The sequence below is a fragment of the Coregonus clupeaformis genome, chromosome 12, assembly GCF_020615455.1.
Source record: "Coregonus clupeaformis isolate EN_2021a chromosome 12, ASM2061545v1, whole genome shotgun sequence".
Lineage (NCBI taxonomy): Eukaryota > Metazoa > Chordata > Actinopteri > Salmoniformes > Salmonidae > Coregonus > Coregonus clupeaformis.
The window spans coordinates 50,695,887-50,717,260 of record NC_059203.1 but is presented as its reverse complement, the minus strand read 5'-3'; the positions used below and the strand labels follow the sequence as shown (position 1 = coordinate 50,717,260).

The 21,374-nt window shown below is 43.4% G+C and overlaps 1 protein-coding gene across 3 annotated transcripts in view; it reads left to right on the top strand.

Moving 5' to 3' along the window:
• Positions 1–2,197: 2,197 nt before the first annotated feature.
• LOC121578720 (chemokine-like protein TAFA-2) overlaps positions 2,198–21,374 on the top strand; it is a 171,231-nt gene continuing 152,054 nt past the window's right edge. For 2 of the 3 annotated variants that reach the window (XM_041893105.1, XM_041893106.1), the window contains exon 1: positions 2,201–2,695. The gene's annotated coding sequence lies outside the window, so the exon portion shown is untranslated. Of the gene's footprint in view, positions 2,696–21,374 lie in introns of all 3 variants that reach the window. The other variant, XM_041893107.1, reaches the window with a different exon arrangement.

Sequence of the window (21,374 nt, the reverse complement as noted above, 5' to 3'; positions counted from 1 at the left end):
ATAATTGATGGACAGCTACATCCCAGAATGCCTATTTGTCCTCCTGCACTTTTCTACTGGACGTCACACCGTCTTCATCACATCCACGGTGAAGACAGGGAAGGGTTCAGGCAGAGGACTGCCTGGGGAGGAGGTTACTCCACTCACAGGGCCTGTTATTTTAAGCACAATCATTGCCCCTGTTGGGCCTGGGAGTTTTTCAGTGTTCTTTCCCCCCTGCTCAAGGCGAGAGACAGCAGGGGCTGACAGTGTATGCGGGGTCACGCAGAAGACTCATCAGTCCCACTTTGCAGATCTACTCACTACTATCACTATTATTCAGAGCTAAGGTCCTTCACTGAGATGTCAAATGCACATATTATAGCATCCCCGTGGAATTTAATTCCCCTCATTACTTTAGCTACAGAAGTTGCCCGTTATTTGACCCTGGCAGATATTAGGAACAGTGTTGAATGGCCATGAGGCTCCATGGCTATCCCTCTATATGTTCAGCCCAATGCTGGGGTCTCTGTGAAGTATGCCCATAATAAAGATGTGTGATTGATCTTTCCTCCCCATACAGCTTGTGGAGCCTTACCTCATGGCTGAAGCCATCCAATCACATGACTTAATGAGAGCAGTGTGTCCATAGAAATGTGTCAGTGGTATGAGTTTCTGCGCCACTTACTGTGTAAATACACATTAGCACTGGAGATTGAGGTAATCTCCTTTAATGTATGTTTATTTGTGTGTGTGTGTGTGTGTGTGTGTGTACGTGTGTGTGTGTGTGAGTTTGTTTGTGATGGGATCCAAAGCTCCCCATTAAAACTACACATTCTGGTAGGATTTTTGTTTTGATGGACATGTGTTTATCAAGTGGAGAAATCATGGCCAAGCTGATGAGTAGTTGTCACACTGAAGCATTTGTAGGGCTAGGATCAGATGAAGGGTCCTTTGTATGACGGCATAATGGAAAAGCATTACACATTCTGTGAGGAGTGATGCTATGTCTGTGGCCATGATGTCAGTAAGTTCATTCAATAACGACACAGAGTATATGTAATACCATTAGTCAATGATAATGGCCTGACACCCCCCACCAATCACGAATCATCAGTCATGCAGTGATTTTCATGACCTGCCCATTGGCTCTGTACACTGTGTGTTGGTGTGTGTGTGCTCATGAGTGCATCTGTGTCTCTGTGTGTGTGTGTGTGTGTGCGCGCGCAAGTTCTCTGAGAGGTAGATGACTTGAGTTTATGATAACACTCTGAGGGTGTCCAAAAGCAATTAAAGTCAAATCCAAATGTTTACCTCCTCTCTCCGCAGGCGATTTCAAAGCATGATATTGATTATTCCGCCCATTCCTGTCTTTTGAGGCAGACAAAAGACAGCGCTCGAGAAATGGAGAGATAATGCAATTACTAAAGAGAAAGCTTTTTAGACTGAGCGGTAATGCTTTGGGAGGAGAGAGAGGGTGAGTCTCTGACAAAAACAGGAGCATACTCCCAACCTTAGAGAGTGTGTCAGGGACATAATGCATATCATAATACATCAGCTCCTCTCTGAATATGTTTTCATGCAGGCAAACAAACTCAGGGCTTCTCTAAAATGCTAACAAATATTTTTTTCTGTTTACTGCTTTGTGTTACAGCCTGCCCAAGGCACCTCTTTTAACCTCTCATCTCATCAGTTTCCTCCAAACTGACAGTGGCCAAGTCTGAGAATGCTTGCTTTCTACATTCCTTTGGGCTTCCTGAAGGCTATTATTGAAATGCATACTTGCTTGGATGAGTTCAAACATTTGAAATGGAAAAGCTGATGAATAAAAGTGTGTTTTCTCATTGAATCAGAGTTTACGTGCATCAAGGATAACGTCATCCCAAATTGACTGTAGGCCTAAATCTGAGGGATTTCAGAATTATATTTAGCCTACATGGTAATAGATGTCCTATAATATGCCATTAATTTCATTTTAATATGTGACAGTAGCAATTTCCTTGGCACCATATCAAAGATACATAAAATCTTCAATAAACCATCACATTTCAGGGGATGAATCTCATAGCCTATTATTAGCCCGTTATCATACATCTATTGCACGACGCCAAGGCGGCAAGTGAAAATGCCACTGAGTGGCGCCAAATCATTGAAGTCCGTATTTTCCTGGGCTTACTTGTAACGTTGCTTGAAATAATACACTTGTCTCAGGTGGGTATCCTGCTCTGCCTCCGGGTGCTAACGCTCCGGACCCCTCATCTCATGCCTCGTCTGGAACGGTGAGGAAACGTACCCACAACAAATTACAATACTGGGTGAATTGCAACAATAATAATATGTTCTGGAGAAACAATGATTGACTATGCGTTTTTGCTTCCAAGCTGTCGCCCTTTTACGGTTGGGAAGTTCTGAAAAAGCGCAAAAGGACCTGGAACTTTAGAAGACTTCCAGTTGCTTTCCACTCTACGGATCAAGCCGGGGGTCCGGTCGAGCTTTAAAGTCTATGCAATACATTTTAGACTTCTCTCGACTCAGGGATTTGTGCGCTCGGAAAGCTTCATTTCTACAAAATTGTCCTAGGTTATGTTTTGTCGTGGTGGGCACATTCATGTGCTAAGGATATGGTATTTCTTTAACATTATCCTGTTTTTGTTTTTGACAATGGAGAGCAAATGAAAGGGGCATTTCACGGGATTAATTGACAGCACAACGACAGGTAGGCTATGCGTCATTATAAATATATATTATATTTAATTTATCTAGGCTACATACTTTTGCTAATGTGTAAATCATCTAGGCTACTTGGTGTTTCATATATCCTAATAATGAACGCAAGTGCTTATTGTGATCTTTATTTTCAAAAGTATAAAACGTATGTGCACCATATGGAAAAGCCTAAATCAATCACACATTCTGTGGACTGAATATATGAATTTACAGCCATTTCTACATACTTATAAAATGAGACTTTGCTACATACTGAATCTTAAAACCAATATCTCCGATGTTCAAATATCCTTGTTTGGGCTATTATTAGTTTTGTTTGTGAAAACTATCATTTTAAATTGTGCTTCATTTGTGATAGGGATGCATGTATTCCATTGTCACAGATGGGGATCCAAACCAATACAGTCCTTATAAATAATGGTTGATGACAATACCGGTTCACATTGGTCTAAATTCATGTAATCTAGCCGGGTGTTGGTATTGGTTTCTTCCGTTTAGCCTGTGCGTAAAACACAGTGTTCCATATGGATAGCCGCATATTAGCCTACAGAATATGCATGAAATGTGAGGATCAAAGTTGGCACACCGTTATAAATTGGATCTATATCAACATAATATTAATAGTTGTATTTCTCCCATGTTCACTGATACTGGACATTAGTTGTGATGGGTTTCATTTCAATAATGAAATGAAAAGAAACGTGAAGTCATTTTTTCCAGTGTATGGCACAGGTCCTGGTGCAGCTCAAATACAACACATGAAGGTCTGTGAGGGGATGACTTCACGCATAAGGTGAATCTCATAACCGAGGGTGTTTATTAAAGAAATTCTAATAATTGAAGCATGCAATGGCAGATTCCTTTTCTCTTTCTCTCTCTCTCTCTCTCTCTCTCTTTCTCTGTGTGCAACACCATTTTTGGGGTGCAGTTCAGGGAATATTTGACACTAACACTGCTATGAAAAAGCTTAACACAGAGACATATGACTCAAATGACTAATACCTTTGTTTTTAAACATTAAACTCAAAATCAAGTTTTTGATACATTTAAAATCAAATCTATTGTTTCTCAAAAGTTATTTGTTCTAGAACAAATTGTATTAGTACCAGAAGGCCAAGCCATAGTGGACCAAAACAATGTGTGTGTTGACAACTAGGAAAAGCTTAGCTCCATATGTTAAGACACACTGCACATTGGAGGAGGCAGTGGGTCTGACTATTCACAGTATGGGCTCTGTCTTTAAATGTGATTTTATTCTTTCTCTTCATGCTCTAACAAAGCAGATGTCTGATTAAGGAGACAGATGATTGTGGATTTGTGTTTTGGGGACACAAACACTGTCCTTGGAGCTAATCAGCCTTGCTTTTTCTTGTCTGCCCCTGTAGATAGTCATGATTATGCCACCACACACAGCACAGTGGTGCACGTTCCTTCTTCTTCTTCTCTCTCTCTCTCTCTCTCTCTCTCTCTCTCTCTCTCTCTCTCTCTCTCTCTCTCTCTCTCTCTCTCTCTCTCTCTCTCTCTCTCTCTCTCTCTCTCTCTCTCTCTCTCTCTCTCTCTCTCTCTCTCTCTCTCTCTCTCTCTCCACATCCTCTTTATCTCTGTCTGACTATCTCCTCCTTCGTTGTTCTCTGTTCTTCCATATGTCCTTCATCCCCCTGACTGTCTTTCTGCAATTAGTGGCTATCATCGCATTTCATCCTGTGGAACACAGATGGTAATAACCTTACGTCTCCTATTGCGCAGCGGCGATACAACTCTGCTGTGATTAATTGAAGTCCCTCCAGAGAGTCAGAGGAGGTGTAGATCTTCCCTTTCACACCTGCTGACAGGCAACCCATTACAGTGTTTTATAGATTGCCGTCAATAGCCCCCGGAGCTGCTTGTGGTCCCACTGTTGTTCTGAGGGGTTTTTATTGGGCTGTGTTATTGTATTGCTGACAGACGGAGCAAAGGTCACCCTGGAACAGTTCAACTGCACTGGATGTAAACGATGCTGGACAATTCATGAGAATGGACTGGGGTTGTGGGTTCGGATGGTGGGTTGGTGGTTGGGGTGTCTATGATAGGGTTTGATCCAATTAGGCTCTCCCCTTTGGCCAATTATCCTGTAAAAGTGAAACTTGGTCAAATTGGGACAACTGCGTTGGTGCCATTTGTTCCAAATCTGTACTAGCTAGACGTGTGATGAAAGTGGTTGAAAGTGGAGCCATTTGCACTGTAACTCAGTGCAGTGTTATATTTCCAACAAGGTCTCACAGTCTCATGTCAGAATTAGATGTTCATCCATGTTTCTCAAACATCAAATTTCGAAGTTTGTCCAAAACGTCAAATTTCGAAGTGTTTAAGGTTAAGTTTAGGCATTAACTCAGTGGCAAATAGTCTGTTCTCTGTTCTCTCTCTCTCTCTCTCTCTCTCCTGATATTTTCCTGGTGCTAAAAGAAACATTGTGAGCGATACAGCAGCCAGGGTGTTTTTTTTGTTTGTTAAAGAAGCCGTCACATTGGCAACAAAGAGAGGCGTCGGAGCATGGCAGGCAGACAGAGCTGGAGCTGTGAACACTTGATATGCATGAGACCGCAGGTGATTTATAGAAGAAGAGACTATCAGGGATAAGAGGCTTGTGTCTAGTTTTAAGGAGAAACCCCTAGGCAGCATTTGTGTTCTCTTCCAGCTCTTGGCTGTCAGATCAATGTGAAAAGACACTGTGCTCTGTTTGCATGCAGGAGACAAGCAAAATATGTATTTAGCATTTCCTGCATGATGCCCATTTATGTAGGCCATGTGAAGTCCAGCCGGAACTTGTACAATTAGCACACTCAGGCAACCAGAAGCAAAGATCATCTTAAAAAAATAAATAATAATATGCCATTTAGCAGACGCTTTTATCCAAAGCGACTTACAGTCATGTGTGCATACATGTTTACGTATGGGTGGTCCCGGGGATCGAACCCACTACCCTGGTGTTACAAGCGCCACGCTCTACCAATTGAGCTACAGAGGACCACGATATCATACTGTTGGTGTTGTCAAACAGCCTTGATAAACCAACTCACCATTTGAAAGATTTACACGTGCATGTACAGTAGGGGGTGAAAACGCGCTTTGGTGATGAAATTTCACTACCTTACGTTATAAAATACATTTTACCAATACAAATATGATTCTTCATGTTCTGAATTGTTCAGTGAGGTCTTTCTCTAACATATGATTATAATATAATTAGATCCAAAAAGTTGGATTTCGTAACCTAAAACATCCGATAATAAGCACCGAGCTCTAGTGCCGCTTTCTCGCAGCGACTTGAGGATTTTACATGTTGTGGTGGTCATCTGCAAAGTAGTTTCTGTGGGTCGCAAAAAGCCAAATTATTACAAATTGAATTAAATGTAAAAGGCTTTGCTCAGTGCTCCGTTGACGTTTCACAGAGATATGCTTGTTTTTGTGAGAAATCCTGAAAAATGTTGCATTCATATGAAAAGTGTGTATTAAAATATGAAAATACTGGCTTCTATTGACTTAGCCACCCCAATTCTGGCCATCATAGAAGGGTAAAACTCCAATAACTTTTGAATGGATTATGATAGAGACATTAGGTTTGGACCATTGGTTTTCTTAGAGCAGTATCTACACAAATAACATTATTTTACACATTAGTCAAAAGATGTGTTTTTGATTGGACACCCTATGTACTTTACCTTAACTGACCCTACAAACATCATCTGCTGCATGTCACTTTCATTCTCAAAATCAGTACAGTACTACAATGTCCTACTACACAGAAGCGATCAATGATCAGAGATCAAAGATCAGAGGTGCGCCCTCTATACATTTCTACGGACAGCAGATGTCATGACATTTCTCCAAACAGCTGCTCGAGAATGAATGAGGAAGTCGGATTGTGGAAACGTGCAGAGAGATATGAGATATGATTCTGAAAGTAGTGCATGTGTTGTTTGACAAAGTAACTGTAATAATATTACCCAACTTGAAAATGGAACGCGTTATTTTACTCTGTTACTCATCAAAGTAATCTGATTATGTAACACGCTACTTTTGTAATGCATTACCCCCAACGCTGGTCTTCACAAGGCAGCCAGCCATCCACAGGATTGCACCATATTTGAGCAGTTCAAAGCACTTCAGTGCAAGGCCTTGCCAGCTGTGTTCTTCATGGGCTAATACATTTAGGTGTGTCATATATCACGTTATACAGCATGTCCTGCCTCCCCGTGGAACCACTGAGGTGGATCCGACAGCATTTCAGGAGAATATCTAAGCTCCATCATGGCTAGCGAGAGAGTAGCAGCAGCAGCATCATCTGCTTTGTCGTGTGAGGAGATGGGGGAGCATATCCCTTGTTTTATAGATGCCATTTAAAGGATCATGTCCAAGCTGAGCTGGCTGCAACGAACTGTAACCGCGACAAAACACCAAGACAATAAACAAACAAATTGGTTGCCTGGGAGCCAGCAGTGGCCCAGTCTCTATGGGCTAATGCTCATGCTGCGTACGGTAAAGAGCGGTGAAGAAAGGCAGGTTGCTGCTGGCTGCTCCTCAGAGATTAGACTGTGAAACACAACTCCGTCTCTTATTTATTTATGCTTATTTGGTGTCCCTTTACTACTGTCTGTGTGTGTGTGCGTGTGCGTGCATGCGTTTACGAATGTGAGGGTATGTTGTGTTTGCAATGGAGGGGCTCCAGGTTTCTTTGTTACAGGTTTGTAAAATGGAGCGGATCTCAGCTGCATCTGTTGTCCAGCCAGTGTACCTGATGTGGCTGCAGATTGGAGTCCTGCGGGGGCCTATCACGTAAAGTTCATATGGCATTGTTGTGAAACGCCGGGTAAACAGCTTGCGCAGTGCCCGGGGGGCATGATGCCACATTGCATTAAACAGATTTTGTAACAGTTTTGAACAGATTTGAAGTTATATTATCTAACCCACTATGTGTATTTGGTTGCAACATTTGTCAACATTTGTAAAACATTTTAGCAACCGACTCACATAGGCTACTGTAACTGTATTGCAACCATTTATATCATGTTTGGTCACAATAAAGTCAAATGAAGCAAGAAGGACATAATTCTCTGTCATAGCTCCAGTACTTCCACCCAGCAGCACATACATACATCAAATAAAAAAATCCATTCCTTTTACCCAGGAGTGAAATTAAGGCAGTACGGTACGGCGTCCCGGCAAAAGAAACAGTGGGGGTACACCGTACTGGTAAAACATGACCCTATCACAATAATTCAAACAAAATGTCAAGAAAACTGTAGGCTATTACACAACTTTTTATAATTACCGCATGTCAGAGGCATGAAAAATTAGCTAATTGATTTGAAAACGGGTGGAATAGCCTATGCTCCAAAATGTGATGTGGTTAGATGAGAACACTGACATTTTGCCAAGGCAGAGATGAGTGGCCGACATTGAGACACACGAGGACAGCAGTGGACGCATAAATTCTGGCTTAATGACAATCGCCAAATGTCATTACACTTTTTGGTGTTTTGTGTAACAGATGTCTCTTTCCATTCACCACTGTTTCGAGGCTGGAAATGTGTTGCAAGTGGATGAACGTGTCTGGGTAGCTTAGTAAAGGAGCCCTTTGAAAGGATTGTTTGACAATCAGATGAAAATATCATGACTGGTGGTGTTTATGCCACAATAAAAAGTAATACATTTGATAAGTTAAATGACAAATATTTGCGACTAGGCCCACAGAAATCCTACTGAATTAATTGGGATTCTATATGTAATTCTATGATTAGGCCCATAAAAAAATTCGGTGCACGAGTTGAAGTCCTGTATCGCAGGTAAATTAATTATACTTTAACCCCTGATTTGTTCATTTAGTCTCTCTTCTTGCCTATACCCACCATATGAAGGACTACAGTACAATAAAGGAATTAGGGGAGTGAGGGTGCAGGGGAATCCTCCATCCAGCCCATGGAAGTGGACAGCACTCAGCACTCAGCTGGAGTCTGAGCCCTGAACACCCAGCAGCTTCAGGACAGCTTAGGAGCTCACTCCCCCTTCTATAGAGGTTCCTTTCAGCACCGCTGGTAACCATCTCCCCATCCCATCCCATTGCCATCCCCATCCCCTCCCTCTCCACTCGCACCATTTGAGCATGTCGACATTTGGCAGCCCTCACTCCTAATACTTTACCATTGCAGTGAATTCCTATTAACTCATTCTCCATGGCAGCAGGCAGAGCTGAGAACCCAATCGCCTTTACGATCGTCCCTGTGAAAGGCCTAGATGGGGAATTGGAGCTTTGGAGAGGCCCAGTTCTACACTGCACTCCCTTTGGGAGGAAGAGAGCTGTCATTTTCTCAGGCATTCTTTTTTCTTAAACACCAAAGGCTCCCTGGCAGAGATGTTTTTCTTTCTCTTTCTGCTTCTGTTGTCAGGCTCCACCTCATGCCTGTAATCATTAGGTTGCAATTTGGGCAGAAAATTAGAATTACGGGGTTTAGAAATGAGCCTGTTATTTTCTACGCTTGTTATTTCTTTGTTGAGAAAGGGGGGGGGGGGGAAGGCGACCCAGCTCTGATTATAATTAAGGGAATAAGATGCAATTAAACCTGCAATTATGTCAAAGTTCTCTCCTTTACTGCAAATTCAGATGAACTGTTGTGACTCAGACTCTCCTATAAATTGGTTTAGGGGATTGACTCCTCCACAGTAACCAGGAAAAAAAAGGAAAGGGGTGTCGATTTCATGACCTAAAAAAAAGACTGTTCAAGTTTCTCATCAGATCCCTTTACAGAAGAGCTGGGACTTCAAAGAAAGGCCTATCATCAAAAAGATTTACCTGTGTCATTAAATATATTGTGCTATCTGTGGTACAACAGGAATGAGAAACAGAAATCAGCCATAGTTTTATTGTTATCTTTCTGATGATAGAATTAGCTGAAGGGCAACTTCATTTCAGTTCCTCGCTTTGATCAAAATCTATTTTTTCTGGTTATGTACACTGAACAAAAATATAAACACAACATGCAACAATTTCAAAGGTTTTACTGAGTTACAGTCCATATAAGGAAATCAGTCAATTGAAATAAATTCATTAGGCCCTAATCTATGGATTTCACTTGACTGGGAATACAGATATGCATCTGTCGGTCACAGATATGCCTGTGAAATGTTTTCCCACTCCTCTTCAATGGCTGTGCAAAGTTGCTGGAACACACTGTCGTACACGTCGATCCAGAGCATCCCAAACATGCTCAATGGGTGACATATCTGGTGAGTATGCAGGCCATGGAAGAACAGGGACATTTTCAGCTTCCAGGAATTGTGTACAGATCCTTGCGACATTGGGCTGTGTATTATCATGCTGTGGGGGTGCTTTGCTGCAGGAGAGACTGGTGCACTTCACAAAATAGATGGCATCATATCATGAGGAAGGAAAATTATGTGGATATATTGAAGCAACATCTCAAGACATCAGTCAGGAAGATAAAGCTTGGTCGCAAATGGGTCTTCCAAATGGACAATGAACCCAAGCATACTTCCAAAGTTGTGGCAAAATGGCTTAAGGACAACAAAGTGAAGGTATTGGAGTGGCCATCACAAAGCCCTGACCTCAATCCTATAGAAATGTGTGGGCAGAACTGAAAAAGAATGTGCGAGCAAGGAGGCCTACAAACCTGACTCAGTTACACCAGCTCTGTCAGGAGGAATGGGCCAATATTCACCCAACTTAATGTGGGAAGCTTGTGGAAGGCTACCTGAAATGTTTGACCAAAGTTAAACGATTGAAAGGCAATGCTACCAAATACTAATTGAGTGTATGTAAACTTCTGACCCACTGGGAATGTGATGAAAGAAATAAAAGCTGAAATAAATAATTCTCTCTACTATTATTCTGACATTTCGCATTCTTAAAATAAAGTGGTGATCCTAACCGACGTAAAACAGGGAATTTTTACTAGGATTAAATGTCAGGAATTGTGAAAAACTGAGTTTAAATGTATTTGGCTAAGGTGTATGTAAACCTCCGACTTCAACTGTACATTCTGTAGCCCAGTCATTGCACAACCATTTTAAATGCAATTGCGTGTTAAAAACAGTTCTGATGGCCACAATTAAAAAGAGCTACAATTTATTTTCTTTTTGTAATTGAAGCACGCCTCCCATTTGCCATTCAAGTGCATAGGCAATGGTAGGCAGGCTATCAGCGTGTTACCCACCACTTTACAATGTGAGCTGGAGGCAGCATGCATTTTGAAAACATATACTTAATTGTTTAAAACCTCAACGTTTTACTTCATGTTATGAGGCATGTCTTACCTTGCTTCAAAGAAGACTAGGCAAAATCCGGACTATAGAAACGTGGAGGCAATTATTTTATAAAGACCAGCATTTCTCTCCTGTTCTGTATCAACTTTCTTTCTTTGTCCAGATTCATATTAGCAACCCATCCTAGTTGTTGCATCTTTATAAATAGATCTATAGATTCCCCCTCTTTCAAATTTTCTAACAGAGATTTTAATCTCTGTCATGTGGAACCGCTCGCATCAGGCGCATCAGGTGCACTGTTTAGAATTGTATTTTGGCAAATTACATTTTATTGGCTGCTCATTACAGGAGATGTTCTGTTAAGATGAGTTACCATAATCTAAATGTGACTAATGTCATTCTGATCACTGTGAGTGGATACCCTAACGGGTTACGCACCCAATGCATATGGGTCCAGTACATTTCTCAAATGGCCGGTAATTTAAAATCTTCCCGTTGTCACGTTGTCCGGCACCACATTTTCCTAACAGAAACCCTGCTGGGGACCCATCCTTTCATAGTTTAATAAAAATAATTGCCTATTTGATTTAATTCAAATGCATGTAATACTTTGTGTATGTTAGGTTTTGACTAACCTAACGTAGCAGGCGTAATTTTATTTTATTTTATTTCACCTTTATTTAACCAGGTAAGCCAGTTGAGAACAGGTTCTCATTTACAACTGCGACCTGGCCAAGATAAAGCATAGTAGTGCAATAAAACAACAACACAGAGTTACATATGGGGTAAAAAACATAAAGTCAGAAATACAACAGAAAATATATATACAGTGTGTGCAAATGTAGCAAGTTATGGAGGTAAGGCAATAAATAGGCTATAGTGCAGAATAATTACAATAGTATTAACACTGGAATGCTAGATGTGCAAGAGATTATGTGCAAATAGAGATACTGGGGTGAAAATGAGCAAAATAAATAACAATATAGGGATGAGGTAGTTGGGTGGGCTAATTTCAGATGGGCTGTGTACAGGTGCAGTGATCGGTAAGGTGCTCTGACAACTGATGCTTAAAGTTATTGAGGGAGATAAGAGTCTCCAGCTTCAGAGATTTTTGCAATTCGTTCCAGTCATTGGCAGCAGAGAACTGGAAGGAATGGCGGCCAAAGGAGGTGTTGGCTTTGGGAATGACCAGTGAGATATACCTGCTGGAGCGCAGACTACGGGTGGGTGCTGCTATGGTGACCAATGAGCTAAGATAAGGCAGGGATTTGCCTAGCAGTGATTTATAGATGGCCTGGAGCCAGTGGGTTTGACGGACGAACATGTAGTGAGGACCAGCCAACAAGAGCGTACAGGTCACAGTGGTGGGTAGTGTATGGGGCTTTGGAGACAAAACGGATGGCACTGTGATAGACTACATCCAATTTGCTGAGTAGAGTGTTGGAGGCTATTTTGTAAATGACATCGCCGAAGTCAAGGATCGGTAGGATAGTCAGTTTTACGAGGGGCATGTTTGGCAGCATGAGTGAAGGAGGCTTTGTTGCGAAATAGGAAGCTGATTCTAGATTTAACTTTGGATTGGAGATTCTTTATGTGAGTCTGGAAGTTGAGTTTACAGTCTAACCAGACACCTAGGTATTTGTAGTTGTCCACATACTCTAGGTCAGACCCGTCGAGAGTGGTGATTCTAGTCGGGTGGGCGGGTGCCAGCAGCGTTCGATTGAAAAGCATGCATTTAGTTTTACTAGTGTTTAAGAGCAGTTGGAGGCTACTGAAGGATTGTTGTATGGCATTGAAGCTCGTTTGGAGGTTTGTTAACACAGTGTCCAATGAAGGGCCAGATGTATACAAAATGGTGTCGTCTGCGTAGAGGTGGATCTGAGAGTCACCAGCAGCAAGAGCGACATCATTGATATACACTGAGAAAAGTGTCGGCCCAAGAATTGAACCCTGTGGCACCCCCATAGAGACTGCCATAGGTCCAGACAACAGGCCCTCCGATTTGACACACACTGAACTCTATCTGAGAAGTAGTTGGTGAACCAGGCGAGGCAGTCATTTGAGAAACCAAGGCTATTTAGTCTGCCAATAAGAATGCGGTGGTTGACAGAGTCGAAAGCCTTGGCCAGGTCGATGAAGATGGCTGCACAGTACTGTCTATTATCAATCGCGGTTATAATATCGTTTAGGACCTTGAGCGTGGCTGAAGTGCACCCGTGACCAGCTCGAAACCGGATTGCATAGCGGAGAAGGTACGGTGGTATTCGAAATGGTCAATTATCTGTTTGTTAACTTGGCTTTCGAATACTTTCGAAAGGCAGGGCAGGATGGATATAGGTCTGTAGCAATTTGGATCTAGAGTGTCACCCCCTTTGAAGAGGGGGATGACCGCGGCAGCTTTCAATCTCTGGGGATCTCAGACGTTATGAAAGAGAGGTTGAACAGACTAGTAATAGGGGTAGCGACAATTTCGGCGGCTAGTTTTAGAAAGAAAGGGTCCAGATTGTCTAGCCCAGCTGATTTGTAGGGGTCCAGATTTTGCAGCGCTTACAAAACATCAGCTGTCTGAATTTGTGTGAAGGAGAAGCGGGGGGCATGGGCAAGTTGCAGCAGAGGGTGCAGAGTTGGTGGCCGGGTTAGTGGTAGCCAGATGGAAAGCATGGCCAGCTGTAGCAAAATGCTTGTTGAAATTCTCGATTATTGTAGATTTATCGGTGGTGATAGTGTTTCCTAGCCTCAGTGCAGTGGGCAGCTGGGAGGAAGTGCTCTTATTCTCCATGGACTTTACAGTGTCCCAAAACTTTTTGGAGTTAGTGCTACAGGATGCAAATTTCTGTTTGAAAAAGTTAGCCTTTGCTTTCCTGACTGCTTGTGTATATTGGTTCCTAACTTCCCTGAAAAGTTGCATATCGCGGGGGCTATTTGATGCTAATGCTGTATGCCACAGGATGTTTTTGTGCTGGTCAAGGGCAGTCAAGTCTGAGGAGAACCAGGGGCTATATCGGTTCTTAGTTCTGTATTTTTGAATGGGGCATGTTTATTTAAGATTGAGAGGAAATTACTTTTAAGGAACAACCAGGCATCCTCTACTGACGGAATGAGATCTATATCCATCCAGGATACCTGGGCCAGGTCAATTAGGAAGGCCTCCTCGCTAAAGTGTTTTAGGAGCGTTTGACAGTGATGAGGGTGGTCGTTTGACCGCGGACCCGTTACGGACGCAGGCAATAAGGCAGTGATCGCTGAGATCCTGGTTGAAGACAGCTGAGGTGTATTTAGAGGGTATGTTAGTCAGGATGATATCTATGAGGGTACCCATGTTTACGGATTTAGGGTTGTACCTGGTAGGTTCGTTGATAATTTGCGTGAGGTTGAGGGCATCTAGCTTGGATTGTAGGATGGCTGGGGTATTAAGCATATCCCAATTTAGGTCACCAAGCAGTACAAACTCTGAGGATAAATGGGGGCAATCAATTCACATATGGTGTCCAGGGCACAGCTGGGGGCTGAGGGGGGTCTGTAGCAAGCGGCAACAGTGAGAGACTTATTTCTGGAAAGGTGGATTTTTAGAAGTAGAAGCTCAAACTGTTTGGGCACAGACCTGGATAGTATGATAGAGCTCTGCAGGCTATCTCTACAGTAGATTGCAACTCCACCCCCTTTGGCAGTTCTATCTAGACGGAAAATGTTATAGTTGGGGATGGAAATTTCAGAATTTTTGGTGGCCTTCCTGAGCCAGGATTCAGACACTGCTAGAACATCAGGGTTGGCAGAGTGTGCTAACGCAGTGAATAACTCAAACTTAGGAAGTAGACTTCTGATATTTATGTGCAAGAAACCAAGACTTTTGCGATTACAGAAGTCATCAAATGATAGCGCCTGGGGAGTAGGAGTGATACTGAGGACTGCAGGGCCTGGGTTAGCCTCTACATCACCAGAGGAACAGAGGAGGACTAGAATAAGGATACGGCTAAAGGCTTTAAGAACTGGTCTTCTAGTGCGTTGGGTACATAGAATAAAGGGGGCAGATTTCCGGGTGTTATAGAAAAGATTCAGGGCATTATGTACAGACAAGGATATGGAAGGATATGAGTAAAGTGGAGGTAACCCTAAGCGTTGGGTAACAATGAAAGAGATAGCATCGCTAGAGTCATCAATTGAGTCGGTCTCCGCGTGTATAGGGGGAGGTGCAAAGGAGCTATCTAATGCAGGTTTAGCTAGGCTGGGGGTCTACAGTGATATAGTACAATTAGAAATAACCGAAACAACAATAAACTAACCATGTTTGGGCTGAGGCTAAACATAAACAGGATGTAGTACCGTAAAAAGGAACAGTCCAGCAGATATCAGCTGTATAGCTGAGTTATCATAAGGTCCGGTGGTGAAGCACTAGTAAGAGGCCACGGCTAGCGGGCCAGGGCTAGCAGATGGATGGAATCTTCGTGGTTAACGTCGTAACCACATCAGACGATTTCGTCCGCAGACCAGTCGTGTAGGATCGGCGGGGCTCCGTGTCAACACTAGGTGGTCCCGTCCGGTTGACAGAGAGGTAGATAGCCGGGAGATGGGCGATGGGCCTAGCTCAGGATGATTTGATTAGCCAGACCACAGCGTCCGTTTTGTTGTAGCTGGCTGGTGGTAGCTAGCTGGTAGCGATGAAATCCGGAGTTAAAGGTCCAGTGATTCAGTGATTCCGGCGGAAAAACGGATATGTTCTGGGTCGATAACGCGCTGTGCAGACTGGCCGAATATCCGGTGATCAATGTCCAGTGATTAAAATTAATCCCGCAGAAAAAAATCCAATGTCCTGGGTGAAACACCGCTAGCTGTGGCTAATAGCAAATAGCAAGTAGCTAGTTAGCTGGCTAGCTAGTTTCAACTGGAGATTCTAGATTCTAGATAAAGGTAAGTCAAGGTAAGTCAATAATAGAATCCGTTCCACATTGAGTGAGGCGGGTTGCAGGAAAGTATATCTTGTAGAAGGATGAAAAGTCTGATAGGGAAATATGTACGAAAAATAGGGTATTTACAGGCTATTTACAGACAGACGATAAAAACACAACTGCACTACTACGCCATCTTGGAACTACTATTGAAAGTAAAAGAAATGCCTGAAACTAGATCCCGTACAACATCCTTGGCGCTGACGAAGATGGCGGCCTCGCGACTAGCTCTTAGGAAACTTTGCGGTATTTTGTTTTTTTATGTATTATTTTTTTACATTATTAGCTCAGAAAGTGTTTTGTGTCATTACATACAGCCGGGAAAAACTATTGGATATCAGAGCGGCGGTAACTCACCAGCATTACGACCAGGAATACGACTTTCCCAAAGCAGATCCTTTGTTTGCTCTCCCCAGGGCAATTGAACTGATTCCAGTGGCTGACCCAAAACATCGCCGGCGGAGGAGAGGCACTTGGAGTGGCCTGCTGGTTCGACTTAGGAGGCTCGCGCACCACCCACAGCTTCCAAGTATACTACTCGATAATGTTCAGTCTTTGGATAACAAGGTCGACGAGCTCAGGGCAAGGATTTCTTTCCAGAGAGACATCAGGGCCTGTAACATACTTTGTTTCACGGAAACATGGCTCTCTGGGGATATTCTGTCGAAATCGGTCCAGCCACAGGGGTTCTCAAATCATCGCGCAGACAGAAATAAATATCTCTCCGGGAAGCAGAAGGGAGGAGGTGTGTGTTTTTCATGATTAACAACTCATGGTGTAATTGTAGTAACATACAGGAACTCAAGTCCTTTTGTTCACCCAACCTAGAAGACCTCACAATCACATGCCGACCCTATTATCTCCCAAGAGAATTTTCTTTGGTTATAGTCACGGCCGTGTATATCCCCCCTCAAGCCGATACCACGATGGCCCTCAAAGAACTTCACTGGACCTTATGCAAACTGGAAACCACATATCCTGAGGCTGCATTTATTGTAGCCGTGGATTTTAACAAAGCAAATTTGAGAACTAGGCTGCCGAAGTTCTATCAACATATCGACTGTTGTACTCGGGCTGCTAAAATCCTCGAACATTGCTATTCGAACTTCCGGGATGGTTATAAGGCCCTCCCCGCCCTCCTTTTGGCAAATCTGACCATCACTCCATTTTGCTCCTCCCTTCAAATAGGCAGAAACTCAAACAGGAAGTACCCGTGCTAAGGACTATTCAACGCTGGTCTGACCAATCGTAATCCACGCTTCAAGATTGTTTTGATCACACGGACTGGGATATGTTCCGGGTAGCTTGCGAAAATAATTTAGATGAATACACTGAAATGGTGACTGAGTTTATCATGAAGTGTATAGGTGATGTTGTGCCTACTGTGACTATTAAAACCTACCCTAACCAGAAACCGTGGATAGCATTCGCGCAAAACTAAAAGTGCAAACCACCGCATTTAACCATGGCAAGGTGACTGGGAATATGGCAGAATACAAACAGTGTAGCTACTCACTCCGCAAGGTAATTCAACTGGCAAAAATCAGTATAGAGACAAAGTGGAGTCGCAATTCAACGGCTCAGACACAAGACGTATGTGGCAGGGTCTACAGACAATCACGGACTACAAAAGGAAAACCCAGCCACGTCGCCAACACCGACATCTCGCTTCCAGACAAGCTAAACACCTTCTTCGCCCGCTTTGAGGATGACACAGTGCCACCAATGCGGCCCACTACCAAGGACTGTGGCCTCTACTTCTCCTGGCCGACGTGAGTAAGACGTTTAAGCATGTTAACCCCCGCAAGGCTGCCGGCCCAGACAGCATCCCTAGCCGCGTCCTCAGAGCATGCGCAGACCAGCTGGCTGGTGTGTTTACGGGCATATTCAATCTCTCCCTTTTCCAGTCTGCTGTCCCCACATGCTTCAAGATGGCCACCATTGTTCCTGTACCCAAGAGGTAACCAAACTAAATGACTATCGCCCCGTAGCACTCACCTCTGTCATCATGAAGTGCTTTGAGAGACTAGTCAAGGATCATATCATCTCTACCTTACCTGTTACCCTAGACCCTCTTCAATTTGCTTACCACCCCAATAGATCCACAGACGATGCAATCGCCATCACACTGTACACTGCCCTATCCCATCTGGACAAGAGGAATACCTATGTAAGAATGCTGTTCATTGACTATAGCTCAGCATTCAACACCATAGTACCCTCCAAGCTCATCATTAAGCTTGAGGCCCTCGGTCTGAGCCCCGCCCTGTGCAACTGGGTCCTAGACTTCCTGATGGGTCGCCCCCAGGTGGTGAAGGTAGGAAACAACATCTCCACTTCGCTGATCCTCAACACTGGGGCCCCACAAGGGTGCGTGCTCAGCCCCCTCCTGTACTCCCTGTTCACCCATGACTGCCTGGCCAAGCACGCCTCCAACTCAATCATCAAGTTTGCAGACGACACAACAGTAGTAGGCTTGATTACCAACAATGACGAGACCACCTACAGGGAGGAGGTGAAGGCTCTGGGAGTCTGGTATCAGGAAAACAACCTCTCACTCAACGTCAACAAAACAAAGGAGATGATCGTGGACTTCAGGAAACAGCAGAGGGTTCACCCCCCTATCCACATTGACGGGACCGCAGTGGAGAAGGTGGAAAGCTTCAAGTTCCTTGGCGTACATATCACTGACAAACTGAAATGGTCCACCCATGCTGACAGTGTGGTGAAGAAAGCGCAACAGAGCCTCTTCAACCTCAGGAGGCTGAAGAAATATGGCTTGGCACCTAAAACCCTCACAAACTTTTACAGATGCACAATTGAGAGCATCCTGTCGGGCTGTATCACCGCCTGGTACAGCATCTGCACCGCCCACAACCGCAGGGCTCTCCAGAGGGTAGTGCAGTCTGCCGAACGCATTACCGGGGGCAAATGACCCGCCCTCCAGGACACCTACATCACCCGATGTCACAGGAAGGCCAAAAAGATCTTCAAGGACATCAACCACCCGAGCCACTGCCTGTTCACCCCGCTATCATCTAGAAGGCGAGGTGCATCAAAGCTGGGACCGTGAGAAATATGCTTTTTTTAAATCTCAAGGCCATCAGACTGTTAAATAGCCATCACTAGCACATTAGAGGCTGCTGCTGCCTATTGAAATCACTGGCCACTTTAAGAAATGGAACACTAGTCACTTTAATAATGTTTACATATCTTACACTACTCATCTCATATGTATATACTGTATTCTATAATATTCTACTGTATCTTAGTCCATGCCGCTCTGTCATTGCTTGTCCATATATGTATATATTCTTAAATTCCATTCCTTACTTAGATTTGTGTGTATTGGGTATATGTTGTGAAATTGTTAGATATTACTTGTTAGATATGACTGTATTGTTGGAGCTAGAAGTGAAAGCATTTCGCTACACCCGCAATAACATCTGCTAAACACATGTATGTGACAAATACAATTTGATTTGATTTGATGAGAACAAAAAAAAACGGTCGGGGGAGGTTTTCATCTGCACTGTTCAACCAATTCAGTAACAGTGGAGGAGGAGTTAAGATGGGGTGTCGCCTTGTTAACATCCAAATTGGAAGTCGTCACAGGCTCTCTTTCCATTTCCTCTGAAAACCGGAACATCCGGTTGTTGAGGACTCGGCAGAGGCTAGGTTTGACAGACAAGCGTTCCAGTTGCCTACATAGCTCTGTAGCTCAGCTGGTAGAGCACGGCACTTGTAATGCCAAGGTATTGGGTTCGATCCCCAGGACCACCCATACACAAAAAAAAATGTATGCACGCATGACTGTAAATCGCTTTGGATAAAAGCGTCTGCTAAATGGCATATTATTATTATTACATGACAAATATGTATTGTCATAATGCAATGGGAGAGAAAGAATGTTGAGAAGTGGCATGTATGAGTTAGGAACTTAATAGATTTACAATCAAGGAGGACATACAAGATATCACGGTTTTACCAATTTGACTTCAGATTCTGACGTTTATCCACATTTCTCGAAACAACACATTTTTAAGTTGCTCCAAACGTCAAATTTCGAAGTTAAGGTGTAAAGTTTTGGATAGGGTTAACCATTAAGTGTAGGCATTTATTCCAAATGGTTACGTTAAGGGTTACGTTTTTGGATAGGTTAAAAAATTGTTTTTATAAACGTATCTACCACTGGGATCGTGTGACCTTCGGATCCGGAGTAATGGGATTACGCACATCCACAACGCCCTAGCAGAACCCAAGCTTAATTGATGGTATTAGCGCTCACAGTGGCCAGTTTTGAAGGCATTTCCCAACTTCCTCAGGATATGGACAGACATCCAATTTCGAAGTCAATCTTGAGCAATCTTGGCGGGATAACAATTATGGAAAAAGTAGATTCATTTTCCACAGCATTTCCTTTGCCAAATGACAGAAACTGCTAAATGATTAGTCAATTCTCTCTCTCTCTCTCTCTCTCTCTCTCTCTCTCTCTCTCTCTCTCTCTCTCTCTCTCTCTCGCTCTCTCGCTCTCTCTCTCTCTGTACAGTGTGCAGTTGACTAATTTCTCTTGGGCTTTGGACTTTGTAGTGAGAGAAGGGCGAAAAGGAGGAGAAAATGAAGAAGAGAGTGGAGAGGGAGAGGCAGCGCTCAGCTTGGCAGCTTAGAGGCTGCTCACATCATAGAAGCCTGATATCTTCTCCATCAGTCCCTCTCTGTGTTTTATCCCCAGCCCTGTGTGAGCACTGCATGTGAGGCCTGCTAGTATCTGCAGTGTCACTGTGTTGTCAGTACGATCAGTGTTTACTCTCAAAGAGTTCAAGGCACTTCAGATGGACCTATTGTAAAGCAAACGTGATCCTCTTCTTTCTCTGGAGAAAAGACAACACAGATGTGCTATTTTTGCGCCTTCCAGATTCCGTTCTTCTCTGTGGATGTCAGTAGAGTGGAAAGCAGCTGTCACTCAGAAGGGCAGTGTGTTCTTCTCTCCGCCTGTTTTCAACAGTTCAGCTGTCATGGATTGACAATAAATGCTATACTTTTACCACTATAAAAGGCTGGGTTTTACATTTACATCAGAAAGACTCAAGTTCAACCACATCTGCATTTGCATACAAGTGCAACAGTGACAGTAATTGATTATCCATGTCAGTGTCTGTTCCCACTAGATAAAACATGGGTAGGAAAGATACCGGGGGGTGTATATAGTGGAATACAACAGTAAGCCCAGGCCTCCACCTTCCCTAATTAATAACATAATGGAGATGTTTTCTCCAGTTCACCCCCCCAGCCCTAATTCAGTGTTTTTCCCAAACTCGGTGCATCCCAAGGGGTGCACGTTTTGGTTTATGCCCTAGATCGACACAGCTGATTTAAATAATCACCTCGCCATTAAGCTTGAATAATTTGAATCAGCTGTGTAGTGCTAGGGCAAAAACCTAAACGTGCACCCCTTGGGGTGCCCAGGAC